At 48.3% G+C, this 12,817-nt stretch overlaps 1 protein-coding gene across 1 annotated transcript in view; it reads right to left on the reverse strand.

Annotated features, from left to right (window-relative positions):
* Positions 1 to 12,817, reverse strand: part of ZC3H3 (zinc finger CCCH-type containing 3) — a 128,011-nt gene that overhangs the window by 82,478 nt on the left and 32,716 nt on the right. The gene's annotated exons all lie outside the window — the stretch shown is intronic.

Below are 12,817 nucleotides of genomic sequence, written 5' to 3' on the forward strand. Positions count from 1 at the left end.
CAATCCTAAAAAAGGTTTGGGTTGGAAGGGACCTTGAAGACCATCTTGTTCCAACCCTCTGCCATTGGCAGGGACACCGTCCACTATTCCCAGGTTGCTCCAAGCATTTGGAAATGACCTTCAACAGAGATAAATCCATGGGAAACCTGAATGAAGTTCCATCACAGCTCCTCCACCCAGGTGTGGTGTTTCCCTTCCCACCATACCTGGATGGCATCACCCCTGAGCCACACGGCTCCAACACCTTTTGTCCTGGCTGCCAACTTGGCCAAGTCCCTGGAGTTAACAAAAGCTTTGGGATTACTGTAATACTGTTAGGAATTCAGTGTGAAAGCAGACACCAGTATTAGGGATGATTATCCCAGAGCAGGTTCAATATGTTCCCACAGAATGGCACAGCAAGAGGTTAATTATGTTGCGACTGGAATCAGCTTCCAAAAGGACCATCCTTGGGTTTAAGAGGGGAATTTAATTTTCACACTCATTCAGTTCCGAGCTCTTTCAAGAGCGACGGCTTTTTATGCCAGCATGTAAACGATGCTTTATGATCATGAACTGCTGCTTAATAGGAAATAAATCCAATTGATCCCAAGTGCTTTACCTGGGACCTGGAGCACAGCGGCTGCTCCAGTTGTCACATTCAGAAAGGATGGGAGAAAGGTGGGATTTGGAGCTGGAATGTTTCAGAGGGCTCCGAACCCAGTGCAAAATTTGCTTAGCGTGGCAGCTGCTTTCAGCTGGGAATATTTGGGGAATTAATACCAAATCTGCTTGGCTAATTCCGTTACGCCAATGGGACCTCAGGCAAAGAGGAAGTTCACAGAATTCACTGGGAGCAAGGCTGCATTGGGCACTGGCACTTAGAGATGTAAGGAAATACCCATTTTAGCAGGAAAAGTATTGAATTCATGGAATGGTTTGGCTTGGAAAGGGCCTTAAAGATCATCTCGTTCCAAATCCCTTGCCATGGGCAGGACACCTTCCACTCTCCCATGGTGCTCCAAGCAATATCCAACCCGGCTTTGAACACTTCCAGGGATGGGGAGTTCACAACCTCTCTGGACAAACCCACATGTCCTGCTCACATAAATCCTGTGGGTCTGGATCTGCATCCAAAACTCCTAGTTTGAGGTAAAAACTACAGGACTTTTTTTTTCCAGGAACTACAGTGGCAGACATGGGGAAAACATCGCCCAACTTGAAGAGAAAAATTCTGTCAGCAGGAACGGGAGAGATTCTGCCCCTCTGCCCTGCTCAGGTGAGACCCCACGTGGAATTCTGCATCCAGCTCTGGGGTCCAACAGCAGAAGGACATGGAGCTGCTGGAGCATGTCCAGAGGAGGCCACAGAGATGCTCTGAGGGCTAGAGCTCCTCTGTCTGGAGCCAAGCTGAGAGAGCTGGGAATGTCCAGCCTGGAGAAGGGAAGGATCCAGGGAGACCTTACTAGAGTCTTTCAAAAATTCAAAGGTTTAGGAAAAAGCCCCACCATGCATGGAGATGTCATGGGGGAACAAAGTGATCCCTGAGCTGTTGAGAAGAAAGGAGAGCGAGGAGAAGAGCATCTGGAAAAGCTGGGGATGGCACAGCCAGGAGAAAACCGACAGCAAGGAAACATCGGCAGCCAGCGTGACAGGAGAGAAGGAAAAAGAAAAGCAGCAGACGTGAAAGTCACAGAGCTCCAAGAAACTCCCTGGAAAACTGCTGCTGCAAAAGACACTCAGGATCAGCCTCCCAAAAGGCTGAGGACCTGTACTCCTTTTCCAGCCCACTGGTGCAATCCCAGCTTCCATCTGCAGCTGGGATGCTGCATAGAACAGATTTTAGTGGATCTAGTGGCTATGGGGGTTTGGGTGTTTCTGGCACGCTGTCGCTGTTGAGCCGCTAGCAGAGAAAAGAACCCAGTTCTCAGTGGCAAGAAGGAAAGGACCTTTATTGTTTTGATTTCATCATATATATAGAGTTTTCAAAGGTCACCCAGATTGGTCAGTCAGAAACCTCCCCCTAGGCTTGATTGGCCAGACCTGCACCGTCCAAATCTTGGGACACTGTTTTTAATAACATCCAAACTTTATCTTTATTTATAAAACACCAAAGGAATTCTCATGGGAAAGACCTGTGCTAGCCACAGCACGCCACAAAACCCAGCATGGAATCATGGAATAGTTTAGGTTGGAAAACAGTACTAAGATCATTGAGTCCAACCATTCCGCCAGCACTGCCAAGGCCACTGCTAAACCATGTCCCCAGGTGCCACATCCAGACATTTTTGAACACTTCCACGGGTGGTAATTCCACCACTGCCAAGGCAGCCTGTTCCAATGCCTGATCACCATTCCATGAAGAAATTATCTCTAATATCCAGTCTAAACCTCTCCTGGCACAACTCGAGGCCTTTTCGTCTTGTCCTTTCCCTTGCTCCCTGGGAAAAGAGCCTGACCCCCACTGACCCTGTCTCCATCCTCCTGTCAGGGAGTTGTGGGGAGCCAAAAGGTCCCTCCTGAGCTTCCTTTTCTCCAAGCTGAGCCTCCCCAGCTCTCTCAACCACTCCTGGTGCTCCAGCCCCTTCCCATCCCTTGTGGAATACCATCCCTGGAAGTGTTCAAGAATGTGTGGCTGTGGCATTTGGGGACATGGATTAGTGGTGGCCTTGGCAGTGCTGGGGGAGCGGCTGGGACTCGATGAGCTCAGAGGTTTTTCCCAACCGAAACCATCCTACATTTATCTACAGAAGACCAATCCATATCATTTTCTGAAGGGATCTGGGTCACTTCAGTCCCACCAGCCTCTGGAGCCAGACAATTTGGGAAGCCATGGAGAATAACGGGAAGAGTAGTGCCTTTGACTCAGCCCTACAATTCCAATACCAATATTCCAACTGCAACAGAAACATCGGCAAATATCTTCATTTATTCCCTCCAATCCCAAAATATGGAGAGAGGCAGAGACAGAGGGGTCCAACAAGGACTTGGTGGGGACAGGAGGACATATCACCTGTCACCAAGCTCCCAGTAACCTCAGCAACTCCACCAGCTCTGTCACATCGTCATTCCCACTGCCAAAAAGCCCCAGCATGGCCCTTCCAAACGCCACAGGAGCAGATGAGCCTCACAAGGATGAAGAGACTCAAAGTTATCCACTGGGATTGGGAAGAGGAGGTCACACTGAAGGCTCTAAACACCCTTTTCCCAGCTCCAGCCCGTGTTAAAGAGCCTGAATGGGTCTCTGGAGCATCGGCCCTTGTTCAAACACAACCCTTATTATTATAACAAAAGAGGGTGGTGGGTTTTCCTTCCCCCCTTCCCTCAGTGAATGATTATTAATGTGTTTCCAGAAGCTGGATCCATTCCTCTAAATGAGAGCGGGATGGCAGGAGGAAAGCTGATAAATGCCCTCCTCCCCCCGGCCTCGCGGCAGGAGCTGCCAGGGGTGCTCGTTCTAACAAGCTGCAGATGGAAGACGACTGGAATAACAAAGTATGAATTTTTATGAGTCTAATAAATCACTCCACTTTTCCTGCTCTTGATCGTTTCCAGCACTTCAGACACCAGAAAAACCCCGGCTATAATCAAATGGGTTCAGGGATCTCGTGTTCACGCCTCGCCGTGGCACGGAGAGAGGTGGCTCTGCCTCGGGAAACGATGGGAGCGCTCGGCGGGCTGGAATTCCATTTGCATTCGTGCTTTAGGATTGACTTCTTTTATTTTATTTTATTTTATTTAAATTTAACAAGGAAAAATTTGAATCTCTTAGGTATTCCCCACCCTCAAAGCCACTTATCCAACTGAAGGCCACCCTGCTTTTACCTTTCCTAAGTATCCATTTAAAAAGAAGCTGACCTGACTCTGGCATCAGCGGAGAAACTTGGATACACTCAGGGAGATGGGAGGAAAACTTTGCAGGCAGCAGGTTCATTAAGATCCTTTTAATTCTCCTTTCTAAACTTTGATATAAAGCAGGCGATGGACAGGGTCAAAATCATCCCAATGAGAAAGAGAAACAAAGTGATTCATCTTCAAGCTGTAATCACTGAGTAGGTGCACACAGGTTTGCTGAGGGAAGTATTTGCCAAAAGGCCGGAAAAGCACCAAATCCACGGAAAGAAAGAATCAGGACATTGCTTTCCTTCCCAAAAAAACACTCTTGAAACCCCCCAGACAGAGGAGAATGGAGCTGAAGTCAGACACAGCAAAATGGTTCTCTGACCATGGAAGGTGGGACTGGAATGAGAAGATTTTTAAGGTTTCTTCCAACTCATTCCATTCCATGATTCCATGTGGCAAAGGAGAACATGACCATTGCTCCACATCAGTCTACAGTGCCTCAGGACCAAGCACAGCTTCAGGATCTTTGAAATCTGGCAAAAAACCTCTCCTTATAATCAAAGAACCATTCAGCTTGGAGAAGACCTCTAAGATCACAGAGTGCAACCTGTGACCGATCCCCACCTTATCACCCAGACCAGAGCACTGAGTGCCACATCCAGTTATTCCACGAACATCTATAGGAATGGGGACTCCACCACCTCCCTGAGCAGCCCATTTCAATGCTTAACAACCCTTTCCAGGAAGAAATTTGTCCTGAAACGGAATTAATGGTTGCAGCTCTCCCAGTCCATCACCCATGTTGACAGCGAGTCACCACCCCAGTATCCCAAACCTTGACACTTCACCTCCCTGAAGGAAGGACACCAAGTTAACAGGGAAACCTGTTGTTTCCATCACCCTTATCCTCCCCTAGACTTTAATCCATACAATATGTTCTTTTCCCCCCGCTTTTCATTTGCTTTTCCAGCACTGCACTGCATCAGGGAGGGAATTCATCTTTGACAAACATTTACCGATTATCAAATCACAACTGCAGCCGCCGACAGGGGCAATAAGTCACTTTAAGCAGCCGCCCGTATTCCAGGCTCAGGAGTTTGGGCAGCTCCTCGATGACAAATCGCTCCTGTCAAAGCCGCGTGTTCCCGGCCGCTCCGGAGCCGTGTTCCCTGTTGTTCCACGCTACCTGGTGTTTAATGACAACACTGTCAGACTAAGACGAAGCCGCTGCGCCACCGACTGCCAAAGCCCCATTAGAGGGAAGATTGAGACCCTACTCTTCCCAAACTCACTCAAGCAACACAACCCGCGAGTTTTTATAATTACGGCGCGAGAGTCATCGATCCCGCGCTGACATCCAACCTATCCCTATGAAATGGGAGTAGTTTGCTGGCTGACAGTTGCTATAGATTATTGTGGGTGGGTTGGTTGTTTTTTTTCCCCCCTTTTTTATCCATCGCTCGACAAAGCTCAGGATGGATGGGAAGGAAGAAGAGGAAAATGTGTGCGGTCGTTTCAGTGCTGTTTCTATTCCAGCTCTTTCCCTTCAAAGCCACTTCAGAAAATCCCAGAATGGTTTGGGTGGGAAGAGACCTTGAAGATCATCTAGTTCCAAACCACTCTGCCACAGGCAGGGACACCTTTCAGCATCCCAGGCTGCTCCAAGCCCCATCCAACCTGACCATGAACACTTCCAGGGATGGGGCAGCCCAAACTTCTCTGGGAAACCTGTGCCAGGGCCTCACCACCCTCACAGGGAAGAATTTCTGCCTTATTTCTGCTCTAAATCTTCCCTCTTTCAGTTAACACTTTTCCCCTCAAGGAGGAAGAACATTGCTGTTGCTTTAAAGAAATGTGTTCATCTGCTTGGAGCCATTAAAGGATCCGTTAAGTTCCTATAAATAAGGAATTTCACAGCCTAAGCTGTGCACGAGCATCGGGGCATGTGGTTGATTTCCTTGGATTGCCCATTTGGGTGATCCAGCTGGATGGGTTTGGCACTCATCCACTTCTCCCACCTCCCAAAAGACCACGGTTTCAGCTGTGCTGGGGGAGAAAGCATCTGATGGCATTCTTTGCTCAGCGTGGGGTTGGATGGCGCCAAGACTCACCCAAACCCTACCCACTGTCCCATTCCATCGGCAGAACTTAAGGAATTGACCACCAGGGCTTAAGTGGGAACCAGCAACCCAAAACCACGATTCTTGCACCAAAGATGGAATCTTCTCATAGGTCTGATCCAAATAAACATCCTCTTTGGGATGGGGTGCAGTGAGAGGGAGCTTAAATCATGGAAACACAAGGCAAAGACTTTCTTTTGGATCAAATGAACATGGGGACCATGGTCATTGAAATTTACATGGAAAACAGGATTACAAGAAGGAGATTCCCACTGAATACTTGGGTGGCTCAGGAGAGCCATTCCTCCTTAGAAAATCCCAAATAAGCATCACACCACAAGATCATGGAATAATTTTGATTCAAGGTCCTCTCACGCACATGGTAGGATCCTTTGAATGTCCCTTGCAGGACCAAGAGTTGGACTTGATGATCCTTGTGGATCCTTTCCAACTCAGGACATTCCATGATTCCTTTCAGCCATGGTTTTAAAGCATAAAGACAATAAGATGAACCCACATCACTTTTTTAGCAAAGGGAAAAGAAAAAAGCTTTGGCCTTGGTGGGTCCTCAGCACCTGAGGTCAACATCATAATAAGCACAATATCATGACAAGGAAAGCTCAGACCTCCAAGTCACCTGATCCCAACTAACTTTGCTAAATCCAAGGCTGATGAGGAAGGGAACAAAACAAGGAAAAGTTTCCATTTTTCCCAAAATGTTGATAATCCCATCTCAACTCTCTGATTCAGAGTTTTATGTTCAGATTTCTATCCCTGCATCCCAGAGCATTCCTGGCCTCTTCAACAGCACAGCTTGAAGGAAATGGCATCTGGCCAAGGCCAGGTTGGATTGGGTTTGGAACAACCTGGACTCATGGAAGGTGTCCCTGTCCAGGCAGAGGGTTGGAATGAGATGATCTTTGAGGCCTCTTTCAACCCAAACCATGTTCCTTTGATCTTTTCCTGCAACTGCAAACTTCCGGTAGCACCTGGATTCTGTTCCAACAATTAATTTTCCAAAGCCTGAGTGACAGGTGAGCAGAGAATTCCCTTTGTCGCATCCTCAGGATTGCCCACGGGTGTCAGCATGGGAGAGGGGAAGAACAAAAAATTTCCCTTTTCCAGCCTCCACGCCTGATGAGCTGCCCCAGACTGGAGGAAATATTTGATAAATTTTCATTTCCCTTCCGAAGCTGTCAGGGAATCTTTTTATTGACAGCACACCAGGGCTCTTCTGTAGGCTCTGGGAAAAGGGCACATGCTCTTGCTGGTTATTAAACCAAATACACATTTTGGAAGGAGAAACAGCTACAATCTACATCCTCCTCCAAATAAATCCTCCAGGTGTGAGTCTTGCAGAATTCCATACATCTCACAAGCCACAGTTCACCTGTCCTGAACTGCTTTCACGAGATCCTGACGATGGAGGGGAAGATAAACCTAGAGCTATGGAATTGTTGAGGTTGGAAAATAGACCCAAGATCATAAAGTCCATCTGTTAACTTCAGCATTGCCATGCTCACCACTAAACTATGTCCCCAAGTGCCTCATCCACATATTTATTGCACACTTCCAGGGATGGTGATTCTACCACCATGATCCAAGGTATGGAGTCCCTCTGCTCTGGTGCCAGGCTGGGGGAGCTGGAGAAGGTGAGGATCCAGAGAGACCTTAGAGACACTTCCAGTGCCTAAAGGGGCTCCAGGAGAGCTGGAGAGGGACTTTGGACAAGGCCTGGAGGGCCTTCCAAGACACAGGGAATGGCTTCCCACTTCCAGAAGGCAGAGTTAGATGGGATATTGGAAAGAAATTCTTCTCTGTGAGGGTGGTGAGACCCTGGCACAGGTTGCCCAGAGAAGCTGTGGCTGCCCCATCCCTGGAAGTGTCCAAGGCCAGGATGAATGGGGCTTGGAGCAACCTGGGATACTAAAAGGTGTCCCTGCCCTGGGGGGACGGAATGAGATGGTCTTGAAGGATCCTTTCCCACCCAAACCATTCCCAGATTCCATGAAGACACGAGGCAAGCACACCAAGACCCTGCCTCAGCACATGTCCAGCCCCTGGCAATGACAATCACCCAATAAACAACATCCCAAAACAGAAAATAGCTGGATTTTAACATGGACCATGGACTGAATCACTTTGGAATTCCTGTACCGCTCGACGGCTTGATGGCTTCTCACCCAAAGGTCAGAAATTCCCCATCCGAAATCCCCCCAGAATAGTCTCTCTATAAAAAGAACCAGGAGCTCACAGCAAATCCCACGTGCGAACCATAAAGTCATAATCCCTAAAGCTCCAGGGATTTTGCACATGCCACTGGGAGTGTGAATAGCCAGACTCCCAGATCAACTACCAACTTTCCCATTGGCTCACAGAAGATCCCCACACTGGTTATTCCTCAGGCACACGGCCTTAGGATCTAATGCAGACCAGCAAATTCTTTGGGAAGGTTTATGACCAAGGAATCAAAGGTTTCCAGGATGGAGCAGGAGTTCCACAAAATCAGATGCAAGGTTTTACAAAGCATCCGTATATTTTCTTTTACAATAACCCTACATGATCCACAGTCTTGGAGAATTTATGTCCCACGTGCAGGAAAACTTGATCTTATGTAAATGAAGAGACATAAATAAAATGACCAAATAAAACCATTAGAAAATTCCAAAGAAGGAATAAAGGAAATCTTGTGTCGAACAATTTTAGCATGATGGGATGGGTTTCCACTGCCAGAGGACAGGGATAAATGGGATATTGGGAAGGAATTCTTTCCTGGGAGGGTGGGAAGGCCCTGGGATGGAATTCCCAGAGAAGCTGTGGCTGCCCCATCCCTGGAAGTGTCCAAGGCCAGGTTGGACGGAGCTTGGAGCAGGATGTTGTGGAGAGCCAGAAGGTCCCCCTGAGCCTCCTTTTCTCCAGGCTGAGCTCCCCTCGGCTGCTCCTGGGGCTCCAAACCCTTCCCCAGCTCCGTTCCCTTCTCTGGACAACAACAAACACAAGGTCTTTCCCATGGGCTCTTCAGAGACACCAAGGTGACAGAGGGAAGCACCAACCCCCCCGAGCTGCCCCACTGCCCCCACTGGCCCATGGAAAAGTCAGCAGGATTTTAGGGAAAGGCAGCAGGAACACCTTATTAGCCCTTCTCTCCCAGGCTTCCTGACGTGTCCGTGTCAAAGCCGGACTGTCACCACTCACATCCCATTTTTTGGCAAAACTCAAACCATCTCCAAGAAAACAGTTTGGAAAACTCTGTCCCACAACCTCCCCTCCCTCAACTCCTCGGAGCGCAGCAGCACAAAACGCCTTTCCTAATGTTTCACACTCTGAGAGCTCTTCCAGCCTGTGCTCACCGTGTAATCCCCACAAAGTGCTTCCCAAAACAGCTGCAGCTCTCCTTAATTAGTCTCCGCGGGCAACGGGCATTAACGATTCAGCCGGATGAGCGACTATTTCTGTGTAAACCCCACATGCTCCCCCTGCAAGTCTCTCCGTGAATCCATCAGGAATGGCTCCATTGAGCAGTTGAGTGTTGACCTTTTGGCCAAACCCTTCTGGAAAAGCCACATTCTAAGAGCAGGTGACCATCAGTGGCTCCAAGGCAGAGTCTCCATAGTGGAGACTGGAAAAGACCTCCTTTTCCATGAGGAAAGCACCGACGAGCTCTATGAACAGTGGGAATTCAAACCACTTCTAGGTCTTGGGAGAGACCCCATGGTCAAGATGAGGAACCAACTTTTGGCCCCTGGATTTGGACCCATCGTTCACAGATTTGGAATAAACTCTTAAATTACAACAAGAACTTGCCGTGTTTGCTCCAGGGCTCCTTTAACAGGAGCTGCATTCCAAGAAACTCGACGTCTTTACTCAGGCAAATGGGGCTCCAGGGTCTGAACAGAAGGGAGCAGGAAGATGTTTATCCCATCAAAGCATTGTCTTGACTCAGCAATTCCAGGGAAGCCTTCAGCAAAAATAACTCCTTGAGCAGGAGCAGGTTCTGCAATAAAACCCAGCCACTGTGTCCACCTAGTGCCTAATCAGGGGCCAGGTTTTAAAAGTAATTATAATAATTAACAGGGGGAAAAAAAAGCTGAGAACTTGGGAATCAGATGCTCATGGAAAAGATGGGCTTGAAGAGAAAATAGCTGAGCATGTGGTGATTTTTCCACCAGTTTTAAGGTATCCAAGGCAGAAAATGCCCAAATCTCACACTGAAACATTCCTTGGATATTTGTGCCTGACGGGAAATAGATTTAAGGGTGAAAAGGATTTGTCCACCAGCCAAAACACCCTCTGGATTCATAGGATATCCCAAACTGGAAGGTAACCATGAGAATTAACAAGTCCAGCTCCTGGCCCTGCCCAGGACATCCCAAAAATCCCACCCTGCACTGGAGAGCATTGCCCAAAGGCTCTGGCAGCCTTGGAGCCATGACCATTCCCTGGGGATCCTGTTCCACCTGACCACCCTCTGGGGGAAGAACCTTTTCTTGATATCCAGCATAAACCTTCCCTGACACATTTCCAGTCATTCCCTCAGGTCCTGTCCCTGGTCACAGGGAGCAGAGATTGGAGATGTCCCTGCGCTGCCCCTCCTGAGGAAGCTCCAGATCACAATGATTCTTCCCTCAGTCTCCTTTTCTCCAGGTTTTTCCCCTCCAAATCCTTCATTGTGTCCCTCTGGACCCTCCCTAACAGGGTTTTTGGATCCTTATTTCTGGAATTACACATTCCAGCTGTTCTTCTGCAGGAGCTCAACACGTGCTGTCCCCAGTGTCCACCCAACTCCTTCCACCAGCTCCAGCCCAAGGAATAAATCTTCCAGAGGCAGCTAAACATCCTTGAGGATAACAAAAGCCACTCAATTAAGCAAAATCTTCCTCCAAGCTCAGCACAAACCTCGGGAAGAAGCTTCTCCAGGCTGATTTTCTCCTCTTGATGTACTTGTGCAAGTCCCAGAAGCAGCAGGAAGGTCCCCAGACATCCCCTGGCTCTTTGGGGAAGGAATGTGCTTCCTTCAGGGTGGTGGCTCCCAGGAACACACAGAGCCAGTGCCATGTCCCCAAGCAATTTGAGGCTGGGGAGAGCCAGAGGAGGAGCACACAGCACATTCCTCCTCTTATCCTTTGTCTCTTGTTTTTTCCCTCCCTTCTGGGCACAGACATCACACGGGAGGTGCCTGTGGGATCTTCTTCCCGCCCCGAGGAGTAAGGGAAGAGGCATCCTGGGAGCAGCACCTTCCATCAGAGCTTCATTTGCACCCAGAGATCTTCCAGCCCCTCCAGCAGCTCCTCCGGATCTGAGGATGGCACAAACACTGAGGAAGTTCCCAAAGTTACTCTCAGGTGGGGAAAAAATATCCATGTCCCACTCTGAGCTCCAGAACTTCTCTGTTAACTTGCTTCCCAGAATTCCTCTATATTCCCTCACAGAAAACACCATCCAATACCTCAAATTTCACCAAAACCTCTCTTGGAATAAATCTCAAACTTCCCCCTTGATTAACACAAGTGGACATAAAACAACCCAAACAAACTTGAGGCTGTTTCAAATCATAAAACACCTTTGATTTTTCCTACCCATAAAACCTGTGGCAATATGGAAGCTCGGGAGGATGTATATCCATAAAGTTGGAGTGGAATATCAATATTTATCTGATGGAAATTTATAATGAGCTGGGAAGTGATTATTGATACAGGGATCAGGAATTTGCACCATATTGGATGCAAAGCTATGACAACACCACTGCCAAAATACACCTTTGGTGTGTTTATTCCCATAAATCTTGTATTCCCTACTCCCACAGAAGGGAATCCCAGAAACCTGGTCTAGTGGAAGCAGTCCCTGTCCATGGAGGGGGTTGGAGCAAGAGGGTTTTTAAGGTCCCTTCCAAAACCATTCCAAACTATTCTGGGATTCAGGATATTTATGTGTGGATTTGCAGAAAGAAAAAGGGAGAATGGGGCTGGATTTGCAGGGATAATTTCTGTAGAGAACCTCTGAAGCACTAGTGAGATCTGGAGAAAAGGAGGCTCAGGGGGTAACTTCTCACTCTGCAATTCCCTGACAGGAGGGTGCAGCCAGGTGGGAGTCAGGATCTGCTCCCAGAGAAAAAGGGACAGGATGAGAAAAAACAGCCTCGAGTAGCACCAGGAGAGGTTTAAGTTGGATATTAGGAAAATTCCTTCCTGGAAAGGGTAGTCAGGCAGTGGCACAGCTGCCCAGGGCAGTGGTGGAGTCCCCACTCGTGGCAGGATTTAAAATCCATGTGGATGTGGCACGTGGGGACATGGTTAGTGGTGGCTTTGGCAGTGCTGGGGGAATGGCTGGACTCAATGGGCTCCGAGGTCTTTTCCAACCTTAATGATTCCATGATTTTATCTCATGGACTTTGCATTTTGACACCTGATATTTGCACCCATCTCCACATAAACTTGTTCCTCAAGGTTCCAGCAGCAGCTGGAACCTGCTTTTCCAGGAAGGAAGGAAGGAAGGAAGGAAGGAAGGAAGGAAGGAAGGAAGGAAGGAAGGAATTCCTTTCTCCATGCAGCTTCCTGGGAGCAACCAAGTGGATAGATCAGGAAAGAGGGAATCAGGTGGGGAAACTGAGGCAGCAGCCAGGATACTCTGCTGGAAAAGTAAAGGAGACATCAGTGCTGCCCTCAGTTCCAGGATTTCCCTCCCTTCAATTAACACCTGATCCCTTCTCCAGGAATCCAGGAGAGAGGATAAAAGTGGGATGTAAATAAAAGAGCTGCACTTTTACAACATCAGGCACTGGAAATGGCAGCATTGGAGTCTCCAAAATAATTGTGTCCATGGGCAGGGTGGGAGAGTGGCTGGAGTCAGGTTTCAGTCCAGCCAGGAATTCCCAAACT

The sequence above is a fragment of the Lichenostomus cassidix genome, chromosome 2 (genome assembly GCF_008360975.1).
Source record: "Lichenostomus cassidix isolate B80296 chromosome 2, HeHo_3.0, whole genome shotgun sequence".
Lineage (NCBI taxonomy): Eukaryota > Metazoa > Chordata > Aves > Passeriformes > Meliphagidae > Lichenostomus > Lichenostomus cassidix.